Source organism: Ostrinia nubilalis, chromosome 21, assembly GCF_963855985.1.
Source record: "Ostrinia nubilalis chromosome 21, ilOstNubi1.1, whole genome shotgun sequence".
Classification (NCBI taxonomy): Eukaryota; Metazoa; Arthropoda; class Insecta; order Lepidoptera; family Crambidae; genus Ostrinia; species Ostrinia nubilalis.
Genome location: NC_087108.1, coordinates 2,994,198 through 3,011,526, shown reverse-complemented (window position 1 = coordinate 3,011,526; position 17,329 = coordinate 2,994,198). Strand labels below are relative to the sequence as shown.

The 17,329-nt window shown below is 38.3% G+C and overlaps 1 protein-coding gene across 1 annotated transcript in view; it reads right to left on the bottom strand.

Annotated features, from left to right (window-relative positions):
- The window catches only part of LOC135082122 (ceramide synthase 5-like), a 240,778-nt gene that overhangs the window by 76,971 nt on the left and 146,478 nt on the right, over positions 1-17,329 (bottom strand). The window lies entirely within an intron of this gene.

Sequence of the window (17,329 nt, the reverse complement as noted above, 5' to 3'; positions counted from 1 at the left end):
TCCACGGACGAAGTCGCGGGCAAAAGCTATTTGTAAAATAATTAGACTAAATTATTAAAAGTGCCTACCCAAAGTCATTATTCCACGCGGACGAAGTCGCGGGCACAGCTAGTTTAATAAATAACACTGTGATTAAATCTGGATTTATCTGTTATTTACTATAAAGTGAATTTTAAAAACAAACTAATACAAAAACCATAAAGAAAATCGTATCATTTTCGGTCTTATTTAAAACATTACACTAATTGTCAAAAATGACAAATAAAAAAAACTATACGAATTCGAGCTAATTATTTTCATTGTAAATGGTTAAATCTTTAAATGGTTTTCAGATTATGCACCAAATCAATTGAACACAGTAAATAATGACAATAATTTAATCTAGGTGGAGAGATGTGGGTGTGCGAGGGAAGGGGTCAATCTTAATGTTAGATTTTATCAAATACTCAATACTCAATACGTTTATTGCTTCCATAATAGTAATATAGGTGTTACAATGTGATAATACAGTTAAAAACTGTTGTAAAGCCTTTGAAAATGACGAAAAGAGATATTAGCCCAGACCAACATTTATCGTGCCTTTCTAAGCATGGGTTATAATACTTATACTAGCTTTCCGCCCGCGGCTTCGCCCGCGTGGAATTTTGTCTGTCACCGAAATACATTACCGTGCGCGTCCCTGTTTCAAAAACCGGGATAAAAACTATCTATGTCCTTTCCCGGGAGTTAAACTATCTCTATGCCAAATTTCATCAAAATCGGTTGAAAGCAAGACAGACAGATTCCTTTTGCATTTATAATATTGGTATGGGTAGTATAAATTTATAGCAGTAAAACTAAGACACAAACAATGACACAAATCATTTTAGGCACTCTTACACAATTACGACAGCTTCTAGCTGCAACTGATTTCTACATACACACATACACGGTACTGCTCGAGCAGTTGTGACTACTTCGGTACGGTGAAATTTCAGTTGCCAGGTATATTTTATACTGACTGCTCGAGCAAATATTACAAAGTAGCAGTGGTTCCTCTTCCTCAAAATCAATGTTGCTACTGATTTGAATGAAAATGAAATTGTGACCTGTTGAGCAGTTTCACTACCAACTACTCCAGCAGTTACCTATCAATGGTAGATTCAAGCTGTTGACTGGCTGCAAAAGCGGTCCGTGCCTTTATGTTGACCACTGGCTAATTGCTCGAACTGTCCGTGTATGGCGGGCCCAAACAGACTAATTTTTGCGCATGATAATTTATTACATGAAAGTTCTGTAGCTCTACCATAAGTTTAACCTTACCAAGTGCGTACAAAATGTATGGCAGATTGCACAGCGCCCCTAGCGGTGAACGGCAGAAGTTTGTGTAAGTTACAGTTAGTAGCAGCTAGTGGTAAAGTTTTTTTGCAGTTTTACAAAACACTCCATCCACTATGTCATCCACTCCATCCAGTAGGTACCTATCCATATTTCTGCTTACAAATCCAGACATAAGTGTAATCCCAACTAATATTATAAATGCGAAAGTAACTCTGTCTGTCTGTCTGTCTGTTACGCTTTCCCGCTTAAACCTCGCAACCGATTTTGATGAAATTTGGCATAGAGATAGTTTGAGTCCCGGGAAAGAACATAGGATAGTTTTTATCCCGGTTTTTGAAACAGGGACGCGCGCGATAAAGTTTTTCTGTGACAGACAAAATTCCACGCGGGCGAAGCCGCGGGCGGAAAGCTAGTAAGTTATATTATGGTAAATTTATGTTCAAATTTAAGCAAAAAGCATTCTGTGTTTATAAAATATGTTTATTTGCACCTAGTTTATCAATCACCATGTTATTTCCATGCTTTCTATCCAGTCGACTGCTCTAACGACAAGGGTGGGCAGTCGTTGAGATGACAGCGCGAAAATCGTCGGCATCCACTAATTATGACCCTTATGTACCACTATATTGACAAAGTTCTCCGTCTTCGTACGCGATATTGGAAATTTGGCATCTACCATCGGCTGATCTGACATTAGGCGTAGTCTGGCTTTGATATTCAATTTTCAACTGTATTACCTTGACAATCAGTTCAAAATTGATTACTAGAAAATTATTTGACAGACGATTTCTACTCTCGACAAATGCATTTGAATTAGCCCACGGGTTAAAGGCAAGTTATGCTAAGTTTGAAACTTCCCTCACACATTAATGGTCAGGGAAGGTCCTTCCTTGACCAGTAATGTGCCTTCCCGGAAGGCCTTTGGGAAGGCAGACCCATAGAGAGCCTCATCCACATTTTTGGCACCCACTCGGAACAGTGGCAAAACCCGATAACTTGACTTACTTGACTTATGGTCCTATGTCCCCTAGATGGGGCAGAGGGCGTCCACAACAGTCCTCCATCTCGTTCGGTCTTGAGCTTCTCGCTTGATCTCGCTCCAGGTTTTGCCGATCTTCTTCGCCTCGTCCGCTACAGTGCGCCGCCAAGTTTGCCTGGGTCGACCACATTTGCGTTTTCCTTGGGGATTCCAATCCAGAGCCTGCTTAGGGATGTGATCGGGGTCCCTTCGGAGAGTGTGGCCGATCCAGTTCCACTTGCGGCGCTTGATCTGCTGGTCGATCGGAATTTCGTGGCAGCGTTCCAATAGCTCGACGTTGGAGATTTTCTCGGGCCATTATCTATATGCCGAGAATTCGGCGAAGGCAGCGGTTGATGAAGACCTGCAGCTGGTGCGAGATAACCTTGGTGACCTTCCACGTTTCAGTGACTGCCATATGGGGCGAAGTTGTGCGAAGGTAGCTCTGGCCTTGGCAATGCGCGAAGTGATGTCCTAAAACCCGATAACGTTCCTGTCAATCCGGGTTTCAGGAACGTTATCGGGTTCGTTCCTGTCTCCTAATTCCGAGCGGCAAAGCGTGAAGCATTCATCAGCGTTAGGCCGCCCACAGACGTGCGATTAAACGCAGGACTGCACGATTAAACGCACGACTTTGCGATGTCGTCGTCAAATGAAAAGCTGACGGTGGAGTGGCGTGATCCCATAATTAATATGATAAATATGGAAATGATTTGCGAGTGAAATTGTGTAATCTGATTAATTTAACGTGAAATGAATTTCTGTTTCATAAATCCTCTTTATTTAAATAGCCATTATGGTATTACAGATTTATGAGTAAAATAAATGATAAAATGACGGACGAGTTTTAAATCTTTTACATTTTCATTCAACAAGCCTTTTTAGTACTCTTTATTTCATATTTACTACAAAGCATTGGCATAACTCATGAATATTGTGATCCTTTCTATCTTTTTGGACATCTTTCGTGTGAAGTGTATTAGGTAATTTCTCATTTCCATCGCCAAATTCAGGTTCAGCAAAAAATAAAGATCGCATTTTTATTATATCAGCTATCCGTTGGCCTCGCACTCGGTAGACCGACGACTTGGTGAAAGTGGCGGGAAATCCTTGGGCGAAGCCTTTATCCTTTTGAAGTGGACATCTTTTGGCTGGATGCAGGCATAACAGGTTGTTAGTAGGTAGGTGTCATTGGCTCCTGAGGACACTGGCCGTCCCTATCGGCCAATATGTTCAACATAATCATCATCATTTCAGCCACACACAAGGCGTCCACTGCTCAACATAGGCCACATCGCCGATGGGGCAGCAAGGTTCTGGAGTGGAGGCCACGTACCGGAAAACGTAGCGTGAGACGTCCACCCACTAGGCGGACCTATGACCTCATAAAGGTAGCAGGAAGGGGCTAGAAGCAGGCCGCTACCAACCGGTCAATACCTACGGAAATTGTTGGAGGAGGCCTATGTTTAGCAGCGGACGTCCTATGGCTGAAAGGATGATACCTGGAAGTCTTTAAACTAACTCTTCTAACTAACAACTTCGGACGCAGGTCGGCCATAGTAAAGACAATCTGTTCAGGTAGGGATTCTTGGATGGCTCAAACTTGGAGTGCAAGTGTGGTTTTGTTCCCCAGTCTACGAAGCACATGATGTCGTGCCCTGCGTACCTAAACAACTGCACGTAGGAAGATTTAATGAAGGTTACTGACAACGCCATCCTTGTGGCGGAGTTTTGGGCTGACGCTGTGTAGGTTTGTTGTCGACACGACAAGAAAGGATGATGATGATGATGGAGGAACCTTTGTCCAGTGGTCGGGTAAGAGTAGCAGTAGTCGTCCGAGTGTGTCGGGCCGAACTGCAGGCATCCGTCGAGTTAGCAATAAATTATCGGGCCACATACAGCCTGACATGTTTCGCTCAAACGCGAAACAAGTCGGGCGCGGACACACTGGGAGTTCGCTCCCATTCTAGTGACCCTATCAGAAGGCGAAGTGGGGTAAAATTGCCCCGTCATACTAACTAACAGCCCCCTAGTTAAAACAAGAGCAAATATTCTGACAGGTGCAATTTCGTAAGTCTTTCTTGAGCGAAACTACTTGGCTCCTGCTACCATACCTTTTATAAGTTATCAAAACTTGATTCTCCAATAGACTTTATATGGTAATCAAGGCAAGGACGTCTCACTCAAACTCAATAGACTTACAATTTATTGATTTCAAAGTCTCAAAAATTCACAATGAAGTGTATTTGAAGTTGTCTTCTAATTCATTTTCCGTTAACCCCACTCGTGGTAAGCTAATTAAGCTTGTTAGGTACTAGTGTACCTATTCACCACAATAGTCCATCGGTGGCAGGGTTCGAACCCCCGTTCCTCGGGTCTCGATTCGGCCAGTCTAACACCGATACCACTCAGCTATTGTAGCTTTAAAATTTGGTAAATTAAATATTGGTAAATACTGGCCCATTTAAACCAGTTTGTGGAGCTCAGAGGGCTTAGTGTGAGTTTACATCAAACGCGTTCACTAAAAAAATTTATGAAAATTATAGTTTTTAAAAGTTTCCGCTAGGGGCGCTGCAATGAGTAATCCGTTTAGAGTAGGCGCACACCGTTGATTTTAGTTGGCCGATAGTTGTGCCCGATTTTAATTTGTATGAAGAATCGGCCAAATCGAATCGGCGTAGTGTGCGCACTCCCATACATGCCCTTACTGATCAACTGCCCGACTAAACTATCGGCCGACGAAAAATCAACGGTGTGCGCCTACTCTAAATGTAATTTTTTCACGCGCTCACTGACTCACTAGTGAGCGCGTTTGATGTAAACTCACACTGCCCTCTGTACATCGCAGCCTAACCTGAAACCGCTGCCTCTGTCGGGCTGTGATTACGCGTCAGCTAATGAGATAGTGCCTTAAACGCGTTGCCATGACAACCCCGTGATGTATTCAATTATCCAGAATTACCCCGTTTTATTAGCAAATGGGTAACGCAGGATCTGAATAATTTTGTATTATAAATTATTCAGATCCTGCGTTTGTATTATAATGTAACTGTTTACCTACATTTAAAAACGTTATTTGTAAAGTAGTTTTTTAAATGTTTTAAGAGGGAAAATACTTTAACGGCATAAGTGTGATCTAAGTCTATCGCATAACAACAATGATAAAACAGCATTGTTGTATTCCGGCAGTTGGAGGTAAGATTTCCTCTGTAGTTGATGATTCCGGACGAAAGTCGCTTCCTCCTTTGGCCTGATCATCACTTTCCATCAGATGAGATGCAGGCCAAGCAAGATCTTCTTCGTTGTGGATAAAAAAAACTTTATTAGACAAACTTAAATTCATTATTTAAACCAGTGGTTCTTAACCGGGTGGTCCGCGGACCACTGGTGGTCCCTGGAGGCATTCCAAGTGGTCCACGATGTGCACTTGCACACCTTAGTCAAAACCACTTTTAACTGATTTTTACTGTCAAACTGGTTTTGGAATTAAGTCGATTATGAGGTGGTCTCTGACAAGACAGAAATTTGGTAAAATATTCCCTCATGACTTAAAGTTTAAGAACCACTGATTTAGACAAACGCACAAAAGAAGACTAATATAGGTAAGGCTTAATTCCACCATCTTAATTTAACTATAAAAATCTACTTTTTTTTTTGCGCTGGCATCCCTAGCCAGTGATGCCATATCTACCAACTTTTTGGTAGATCTACCACTTTTCACTTCAGTCTACCTATCTACCACCCTAGACCTAAAATCTACCTATTTTTTAAATTTACACATATCACCACAATGTCGCGTCTATAACCCGACAATAAGGCTATCGTTTAGCGCTCACCAGTTGGCGCCACTGTAGAGTAAGGTCCTGTCAATCGCCAGGGGTGCCAACTGTTAAGTATAAAAACGATAGCCCTCATTAGCCACCCTGTTCTCTTCTTACTACTTAGTCTGTGGCCCAAACGTGTGAAGCCAAGTTTATAAAAAAATCTGTGGTAATTATTTATTTCTCTCTCATCTGTGATGATCTGTGTGTCGTTTGGATTTGGATTGTGTGTGTGTGTGTGTGTGTGTTAAGCTTGCTATGTTGCGAAATATTCAAAATTATGGGAGAAAGATAAGGAATTTGCAGGTTGGCTTCAAGAAAGTACTAAGGATGAAGGATATTTTTATTGTAAATCATGTAGGTGTGATCTAAAGTGTGCCGGTGGAAGATTTATTTTAAATAAACATGCAAATACTTTCTATTCCATGGTTTTATGAATCTTAATTTTTTTTCTAAGTTGAGGTGGTAGATCTACCAATTTTGCATTTTACATTCTACCAACTTCTACCAACAATTGGCACATAATCTACCAATTTTCGAAAATTCGGGTTGGCAACACTGTCCCTAGCTGTCAGACGCGTAATTTTAACGGGTCAAATGGCAATGCCAGATTTTGTATGGAAAGTGGCGTCTTTTTTTTTTCGCGCGGCCATCGATCAAACTTTGTTTTTTGATTACAAAATAGTGTAATGAACCAAACTTACTATGGCATGTATACCTCTAAACTCAGTCTGAACTGAGTTACGAGCATTAGAAGTTTGATGATTTTCATACTAGATTTGCTTTTTGTGCGCAAGTTTTGTAAGAAATTGCAACAAAATATTGCGCTATTTTTTTATTGCACTGATTCTGCTCCATACTGATGTCTGGAGCCTTTAATGGATGGTATTGTTTGTTTACTCATACAATCTCACTAGTTTGTTGCAATTTCTTACAAAACTTTGCGCGCAAAAAGAAAATCTAGTATGAAAATCATCAAACTTCTAATGCTCGTAACTCAGTTCAGACTGAGTTTAGAGGTATACATGTCATAGTAAGTTTGATTTATTACACTATTATGTAATGAAAAATCAAAGTTTGGTCGATGGCCGCGCGAAAAAAAAAAGACGCCAATTTCCGGCATTGTCTTTTATAATGTTAATTTACTATAATTTCGTGTAATATTGTGATAAAATATACTGAAATCAATTGTTTATCGTATAAATAATGTAGGGGAGAGGGGGGCAGCTTTGGACAGGGGCAGCTTAGAACAAATGAATTTAAAAATCACTGGTTTAGGCTACAATGGTATAAATCATAATTTATATTGCCAGCACTGATGCGCATAGCTGTCACATCTCATTTTTAATATTTAACTGTAGGTTAACCGGTAAAAGTGCTTTTTTGTTTTTGACTGCCAGTTTCGCACTTTTTTATTTTGGTTCTAAGGTTTTTGTGGACGTAGTTTTATAAAATAGTGAGTGGTTTGTTTACTATATGGAAGTTTAAATAGTTTCAATGAAGATTTGATAAGAAATTGCAACATAAAAGTATGTTCCGTTATGAAATTTATGTTTTTTTCTGGAAATATACCCATGGGGCAGCTTTGAACGAAATGGTTGGGGCACCTTTGAACTTTATCAATTTTCTTTTTTCAGTGGTATTATGAAACTTTAAGTTTTCTAATACTTCGTAGAAGGTTCTTACATAAAAAATAAGCAGATTGCTTTACTGTAACAGATAAAATTTCAAGCTGGGTGAAGTCCGGGCAAAAGCTAGTTTTAGTAGTTAATTGAAATTTTTAAAATTATGCAGTTTTGTCTTTGATGTGTCATTAAACAGAAAGTCTATTAGTATTTAGTTAATTGATATATCTTATATTTACTTTTTTTAAATAATATCCCTAAGTTTTGTGTTACTTTGTACAGATTGATTTAAAATAAAATAAGCATGTTAAATTGATCCCAAATGACACTGATCATTTAGAATTTTATTTATTAATTATTTAAAAATTACATATTCATAAATATTCCGTTTTATTTCATTGAAAAAAATACTAATTCAAAACTGCCCCAGGCGTGTTCAAGGCTGCCCCGACTACGGGGCAGTTTTGAACATTTACAGGTCTGTGCAAAAATGTAAATATCTTAATAAGCGTTCATGAACAATTAAGAAGAACATCATTATTTTGTTGTGTGATAACCATGACCTCTATCTAGGAAGAAAAAATTAATGAAATCAGTCAAATTTAGAAGATATTTAATAAACTATGAAAATTGTTCAAAGCTGCCCCCCTCTCCCCTATACGAGTGTTATCCGACGAAAATATTTAGTATTTAAGACAAAAAAGTGAAGACAAAATTTCGTCAGCTGTCAACGAAAAATCTTCATAAATTCAAATTTACGGAACAAATTAACAGGGGAGTATTGTTTTTATTCATTAATTAACTAATATCTATAGGTACATTACATGTATTTTGCATTATACACTGAAAATAAAACATTACAATTCCCAATGTTGAGGTTATAATTTCATGTAAATATTTGTCGGCGCCGGACACAGATGCTGCAATTATTATTGATGATTAATAGTACCAATCTTAATATTATGTTATCTGTATAAATCTGTAGAGCGGAAGGTTTGTGATTCCTAAACGTAACACCCGACTAATGCGCAGAAAAAGATAACTGTCAATCAGTTGTGTCATGTCAAGTGTGAGCAGGCGGCTGCGAGGTTATCTTTGAAAGCGTGTTGAGTTTGGTGGAACGTTAAATTGTAGGAAAAGTGGTTGTCAACCATCCAAGATATTATCTCCTTGCCCGTTAACCCACGCCAATGGAGATTCCACCCCTAGAGTTCCTTCTGATAGAGACCCAGTGCCTTTATCAGAAGTGGGATTCGAAGGGCACTATTCAAAGGAGATAAATCTTTCAGCATGCACACCTACGCTACGCAACTGATCAAGTTTTACATGGAGGATGCTGACTCAGACATTGAGAGTTGGTGCAGGTTGACGGAAATTATTGTGATTGACGTAAACTGGAAGGGCCTTTGTGAGTGAGTGAGTTAAGGGGGCCGGGCCAAGGGCGCCCGGGCCACCCTGTTGCCGTGGTTGAAGGGGCTGTTTACGCCCGGGCCACGCTGGTGTAATGTTGGTTTCCTGATCGCACGGCTGCATGCCTGGATCAGCAGTAGTAGTGGTGCGGTTTGAGGTAAATGGTTGAAGGAGCCTTGGCTTATGCCTTGCGCGTCGGGCCATGTTACCTAAACCCTGGTTTCCTGGTCGCATGGCTGCATGCCTGGATCAGCAGTAGTAGTGGTGCGGTTTGAGGTAAATGGTTGAAGGAGCCTTGGCTTAAGCCTTGCGCGTCGGGCCATGTTACCTAAACCCCGGTTTCCTGGTCGAAGGGGCCTCACGCCCGGGCCAGCTGTAATGTTTTGGTTTCCTGGTCGGGCTTCGCGCCCGGGCCAGCTGTAATGGTTTGGTTTCCTGATCGAGGGTCATCACGCCCTGATCAGCTGTATTTATTGTGATTCTACGATCTGATATTCGCACGCTCTGTAGTCAGGAATGGACGAGCCGTGATAATGAGAAATTGAATGTTTACAGATGGACAAACCCTGGACTAAGCGCACGAGGCCGTGCGATAGTCAGGCTGGCCGTGTCGGCGCCGGACACAGATGCTGCAATTATTATTGATGATTAATAGTACCAATCTTAATATTATGTTATCTGTATAAATCTGTAGAGCGGAAGGTTTGTGATTCCTAAACGTAACACCCGACTAATGCGCAGAAAAAGATAACTGTCAATCAGTTGTGTCATGTCAAGTGTGAGCAGGCGGCTGCGAGGTTATCTTTGAAAGCGTGTTGAGTTTGGTGGAACGTTAAATTGTAGGAAAAGTGGTTGTCAACCATCCAAGATATTATCTCCTTGCCCGTTAACCCACGCCAATGGAGATTCCACCCCTAGAGTTCCTTCTGATAGAGACCCAGTGCCTTTATATTCATATTTTGCCTTTTAATTACTCAGTTTTAAACTTTAGTCTGTAAAATAACACAATTCGTGTAAAATATCTTTTATTGTAGTGGAAATAAGTAGAAGAATTATCTAACCTTAACAAAAAATCCTACCCACACAACTTAGCTTTACTTTATAAATTGGTTATTTTCTGTAATAAGACTTTTAAATGATAATAAGATAGTATTCAAATACAGATCCCTAATAGTCTATCACCTACTGTTATTGCCAAGATCACTAAAACCCTTTTTTGTATTTTTTTTCTCGGTTCTTCGATCGGGATCGCTAAACAAAATCCTATTTCCATTGGTAAACTTCACTGCAACAAGCTTCAAGGATGTTGACCCGTAAGGCCACCATGAAGGACATGGAAGTTAAGTTGAGGCAGGCTCTCCTGGACCTCAAAGCTTCACGAGAGGTCAGCGACCAGCTTCTCCGGGAACGTGAAGACAGTGAACAGGAGATTCATAAAGTTGTAAACAGGAACTCACAACTGAAGAATGAGCTTGCCGAGCTTCATGGCAAATATCTGGACCTCGCGGAACAATGTTTGAAATTGCAACAAACGGTGAACTCCTTCAGTGAATGCAACAACACTCATGAGCAGGCTTTGGATCGCATCCATGACCTCGAAAAGAGCCTATGTGAGTCACATAAAACCATAAAATCTATGGAGGAAGAAAAACAGGCTCAAGAATTCAACTCAACCGTGAGCCTGTATAATGAATTGATGAACAATGATCATGAATCGAAGAATCCAACTATACCTATAATAGACTTGACCTGTGATGTGTCCTGTTCCGGTCCAGCAGTAAAGTATCAATTTAATAGTAATAATAAACTTAAAAAATATATTAAAATCAAGAAATTTATCAAGAAATGCAAAAAATTAATTAAATTTCAACGTAGTTTACCTAAACAGTCAATTCTATTGAAAGAAAAAAATCTTTTAAAAGAAAAGCTTAAATCATACAACTTAAAAATAGAACAAAACAAAAAGTTGTATGATGATAATACTTTGATCTTACATGAGAAAATAGATGACTTGGAACTTTATCTTAAACAGTTTAAATCTCGATATGAAATGGCACAGAAACAAATCAATGAACATGTACTGGCCACATCCAAACTTGTTGACCTATGTAATTACAACACTGAGCGTTTTGAGACCTTATCAAAAAAACAGTCTTGTAACTGTATTAATGGCCTTCAGCCCACTACAATTCCAAAGTCTATTCAAACTGAGCCGGCGCAGGACATATTATTCACTGAATCCCAAACTAATGAAACTGCCTTGTCTAAAAAAATTAGTGATACCGGTAATGGAGGGAAAACCTATATTTATTCTGATCAGCTTGGTCAGGGGGTAGGTTCTATGCTCAGGGAGCACTTGAATACACAAGTCTTGAATTATTGCTATCCAGGCAGGTTTCTGACGGAGATAATTTACGAAATTGGTAAAAACCAAGAATTAGATGAGAACTCCAATGTTATTATAATGTATGGTAATAGTTACTCTGTAGATAAAAAGAGTATAATTCAGAATATTGACCAACTCTTGGATTTGCAAAATAGGATAAAATGTAAGATAATTTTGTGTACTTTACCCTATGTAAATTCAGGGTATAATCTAAATAAGTTAAACAAGAACATATTTGATTTAAATATACTTATGTATAACTTGACTTATCGTCATAGCGACGCACTTTTACTCTTTGACATAAATAAATTTATTTCTAGCTTTAAGTTGACTGTAGATACAATGTATCTCTCTAAAAAAATGAAGAATAAATTAGCCTCATTGATTGCATACAATATTAAATGTAATTATATTCATAAAACTGATCATAGTCAGGGTACTAATAATTTGATATCTCAGTATGTAAATAGTAACAATATTATGACTGTACCTACTACTAGTTGTTTAAACTGAGGCACTCGACAAAGGCCAAGCCCGGAACATTCAAGATTGTTCATCAAAATATTCAAGGCTTGGCCAGCAAAGTCTTAGAAATAGAGCTATTCTTAAAAAGTTTTGATATTAATGTAATGTGTATTACTGAACACTGGCTAAAGAAATATGAAAGCTCTTTTCATATAGATAATTATCAGTTAAGTAGCGCGTTTTTCAGGAAGTCTGCCATTCACGGAGGCTCCTTAATATTTGTGAATAATAATATTAGATATAAAGAACGCAAAGATGTAGTAGGGCTATCAGTTGAGCGTGTTGTCGAAATTTCCTGTGTCGAGCTTGAGAGTTACATCATTGTATGTGTGTATAGACCCCCTTCTGGGGACTTTGGTATTTTTGAAGCGGCTATTGAGGATGCTCTTAATAAAACTTGTAACAGCAACAAAAAGGTCTTAGTTTGTGGAGATTTTAACGTCAATTTACTAGATAGCTCATCATCATATTCTGTAAGACTACTTTCCCTTTTTAAGTCATTTAATTTGTTTAATCAATTTAAGGAACCAACTAGAATTACGGAAACCACAGCTACTTGTCTAGATAATATTTTCTCTAGCTGTGTCCCTGACAATAAAGCTGTCATACACAATCTTACGTCAGATCACTGTGGTATTAAAGTAGAATTTATTTGTAATAATTTGAATAATAAAAGTAATAAAAATGCCGTATGTAGACCTGTAACCATTAGTCGTCTAGAACGTTTTAAAAATAATCTTGAAAATAAATTGCATTTAGTCCCGTATGTGCAGGGAGACCCAGATGCTCTTTACAATAACCTTTTCGAATGTATTAAAACCGAACATGACAAAGTTTTTACGGTAAAGCCATTAAAACCAAATACCAAATGTAAGTTTAGTGACTGGGCTACTAAGGGAATATACAAAAGTCGAAATACGTTATATGAACTTTATGGCATGAAAAAGTATAATAATAGTATATCTTTTCTTGAGCATGTAAAAAAGTATTCAAATTTTTTTAAGAAAGTTTGCTTCATGGCTAAGTCTTTTTATATTCGGGACAAGATAGGGAACGCCAGTAATAAAATAAAAGAAACTTGGAATGTTATCAACCGAGAGACTGGTAAACTAAAACCAAGAGATAATGACTTTTCTATCAAAGTTCACGATAATTTGATATCTGCAGATAAAGATGTAGCGGAAGTTTTTGACAATTTTTTTGGTAATATAGCTTCAGCAACAACTGCCAACTTAAAGTCATCTCCCTCCGAGGCTGAAGAAATTTTGAAAACCCACGTGACACCCTGTGACTCGCACTTCTCTTTTAAACATATTACTCCATTAGATATCACTAAAACTTTTAATCTTTTAAATGTAAAGAGTACAACTGATATCTGGGGCATCTCTGTCAAGATAGTCAAACACATTATTGATATAATTTCCCCACAGTTAGCGATAATATTCAATAATTGCATAGAGAAGGGCATCTTCCCCGACCTCATGAAACATAGTAGACTAATGCCATTATTTAAGTCTGGTAGCAAAACCGACCCTGGCAATTATAGACCCATTTCTATCTTGCCCGCTCTAAGCAAGATTTTTGAAAAAATCATACAGGAGCAACTTATGATTCACTTTGGCTCTAATAAACTATTTCATAGTGAACAATATGGTTTTACCAAGGGTCGTTCCACCACCGATGCCGGGGTTGCACTACTTAAACATATCTTCGAGGCTTGGGAGAATTCTCAAAATGCACTAGGGGTCTTCTGTGATCTCTCAAAAGCTTTTGACTGCGTAGAACATCAAACGCTAATTCGCAAACTGCACTATTATGGGGTGAAGGACTCGGCTTTGGATTTAATACAATCCTATTTAAACTTTAGAGTTCAAAAAGTTGACATAAATGGTGTTTTGTCTTCTGGGTCACCTGTGAAAATGGGAGTTCCGCAGGGGTCCATTCTGGGTCCATTCTTGTTTCTTATTTACATTAATGATCTACCATATTTTGTTAAGGACTCTTGCGAAATCGTGTTATTTGCTGATGACACATCTTTGATTTTTAATATTGATAGAAGTAAAAATAACTTTGACGATGTAAATAATGCACTAACAAGAGTTTTAAGTTGGTTCACTACAAATAATTTACAACTCAATTCAAAGAAAACAAAATGTATAAAATTCTCTTTGCCTAACGTAAAAACAGTTAGTACCCAAATAGAACTTAATAATAATGCAATCGATCTGGTAGACTCTACTGTATTTCTGGGAATTACCCTGGATTCAAAACTCCAGTGGGGCCCCCATATAGAAACTCTGGCGGGAAAGCTCAGCTCAGCGGCTTTTGCAATAAAAAGGATACGGTCATTAACCGATGTTTCAACAGCTCGCTTAGTCTACTTTAGCTACTTTCATAGCCTAATGTCATATGGAATCATGCTATGGGGCAAAGCTGCAGATTTTGAAACAATATTTATTTTGCAAAAACGTGCGATAAGATACTTGTATAAAATGAAAGCAAGAGCGTCCCTTAGAGAATTGTTTAAAGAAATTGGCATTCTCACGGCCGCTTCACAATACATCTTAAACTGTATTCTATTTATTCAACAAAATATTAACGAATTCAAAAAGAAAAGTGATATTCACCAAATCAACACTAGAAATAAAAATAAATTGGCTATACCCGCTTTTAGACTTAATAAAGTGTTTGCCACTTTTATGGGACAAGGTATCCATTTTTATAACAAAGTCCCTGATAAATATAAAGAACTACCGTATAATAAATTTAAAGGTATAGTTAAAGATCACATGCTTAAAAAAGCCTATTATACAACTCGAGATTTTCTTAATGATAAGTCATCCTGGGAGTAGGATTATGGTCCTCTCATGCTCGCACTAAAAAGAATTAAAATGAAAAGTAATATTGTATAAACTAATAATAATTTCTCAAATGTTATAGTGTCATGCTTCTCAATCTGGACTGTTACTTAGCTTTATTATTAGTTTCTTTTAAAGAGATAACTTGGCATTGTCATTCTCACTAAAATGTCTCTGGGGTGGTGGCGTAGTGAGGCGGGTCGTTACATTCCCTCTAATATGGTCGAGTGAAGCGATGGCTGGTTAACTCGTCATGTCTGTGAACAGGCGCTGCTTTCGGGGACTGGTCAATCCAAGTTATTCAAATTTATGTATGCGAGTCATTTCTACTAGTACCTTAATATGTAAGTCTAGATATTAGCACGTCACTACCTTGTTTAATATACCACGCAATCTTGTATACCTACCCATTCTTATGAAACACCATACAAGAATGCATGGTAAATTCAGTGAACTGCTCCTGAATCGAATGTACCTACTACTACTATTTCTATTTATTTATATTAACCGGCAGACAGTGGTGACTGAGTTTGTTGCGGCGCTTCTTCTCAGCACTTGCCAAATGTTGGTCTCGAAGCGCTGGTAGGGTAAAAAGATTATGAGACATGTAGAGGCTCCTTAAGAGCATATTTTATGACGATTTGTAAGAACTATTTATTAGTCTAAACAAATAAAGAAATTTTGACTTTGACTTTGACTTTATCAAACTCTGGGAATATACAAACAACTGAACTGACAGTTGCCGTTTTATTTTAAGACAAATGACTGGCCAAATGGGAATTACTATAAACAAGTCAATTAGTGACGTCACGACGATACAACATTGTCTTGCCGCTCGATTTTCTTGACCAACCTCAGTGTTGCCACATAGGGGTTTTCCCTATGTTAATGGACACTTAATGACCCGTCTAGTACGAGTATGACGCATAAATGTTTTATATTTTTTCATGTAATTTAAAGTATTTCCAAGTTTAATAGTTGCATTTTTAAAATATGGGCTGTCCCGCTGGTCCCGCTAAAATGCGTACCTACTTAGAATTCCACGCAGTGATTTTACCAATCAAATCAAATCAAATCAAAAATATTTTATTCAGATTAGACCAATATTTTGGCACTTTAGTTAGAGAGACACATGTGAGTAGGTAGATATTGGAAAGTGGTCAGTTAACCAATTATGGGTATCTCTAGAAAAGAACTGTCCACAGTCTTCCATATTTTGTTTATGTTTGTCTTTATTATTTATAAACAATAATATGTCAGTTTCTGGTGCATGCAGTTTCAAAAGCTGGCAACATTGCTGACCGGTTGCGCGTGCGCAACGAACTCCTGTCTCTTTCGCTCGTACGTAAAAATGTGTCCATCCCTTTTGCTTAATTATATAAAGAAACTAGATTCAGTAGGCTTACTTCACCTTATAAGGATACATTCTAATCGGCTAGCCACGATAGCCGAACGGTGAAGGGGTCAGACTGGCCGACTCGAAATCCGAGAACCGCGGGTTCGAACTCCACCGCTGCTCGACTATTGTGGTGAGCCCAGTCGTAACACAAGTATTATTTAGCTTAGTACAAGGGGCCTTTTGTACCCTTTGCACCACCGGCCTGCACCACTGGTGGTGCAAAGGGTATTTTTAAATCAACAAATAGTGCTGTGCTACCATCGACTGTAAAACTAGTAGTAGACTGTAAAATACTTAATAATTTAATTGTTATAAATAAATCAAAACCTACCTAAAAGTTTTAATTTGTGTGTGTGTAAGTGCCTATAAACATTTCACTTCAGACCCACGATACCCCGGGCCTACATCCTACATACAACGAATAAAGTACCAGGGCAACATAACCATAAAGGAGCTATTTTTTGATACATGTTTATTTCTCGGGTCAACCAAGAAGAATTTGATATAGCTCCTTTATGATTATGTTGCCCTGGTACTTTAGGAATATTATTCGTTGTATGTAGGTATGAATGGTTGTTATTAATTTTTATGTTATGTTGTCAAATCTGTCCAGTAGTTTCGGAGCCTATTCAGTACAAACAAACAATCAAACCTTTCCTCTTTATAATATTAATATTATATGATTATAGATAATCGTTTTACAGTTAATGGTAGGGCGGCACTATTGGTGGTGTAAAAGGGATTAAAAAATACCCTTTGCACCACCAGTGGTGCAGGCCGGTGGTGCAAAGGGTACAAAAGGTACAAGGGGTTAACGGTACCATTAGTAATTTGTGAAATATAAATTACAAAAATAGTTATTATTTAAAAAAAAAATTGCGTTGCCATCCGTCCGGGTTTCCACGGATTTGTCCTAGTTTAGAGGGATTCGGGGAGCGTTCGAGCGGGGTCGATTTCGAGTCCGAAT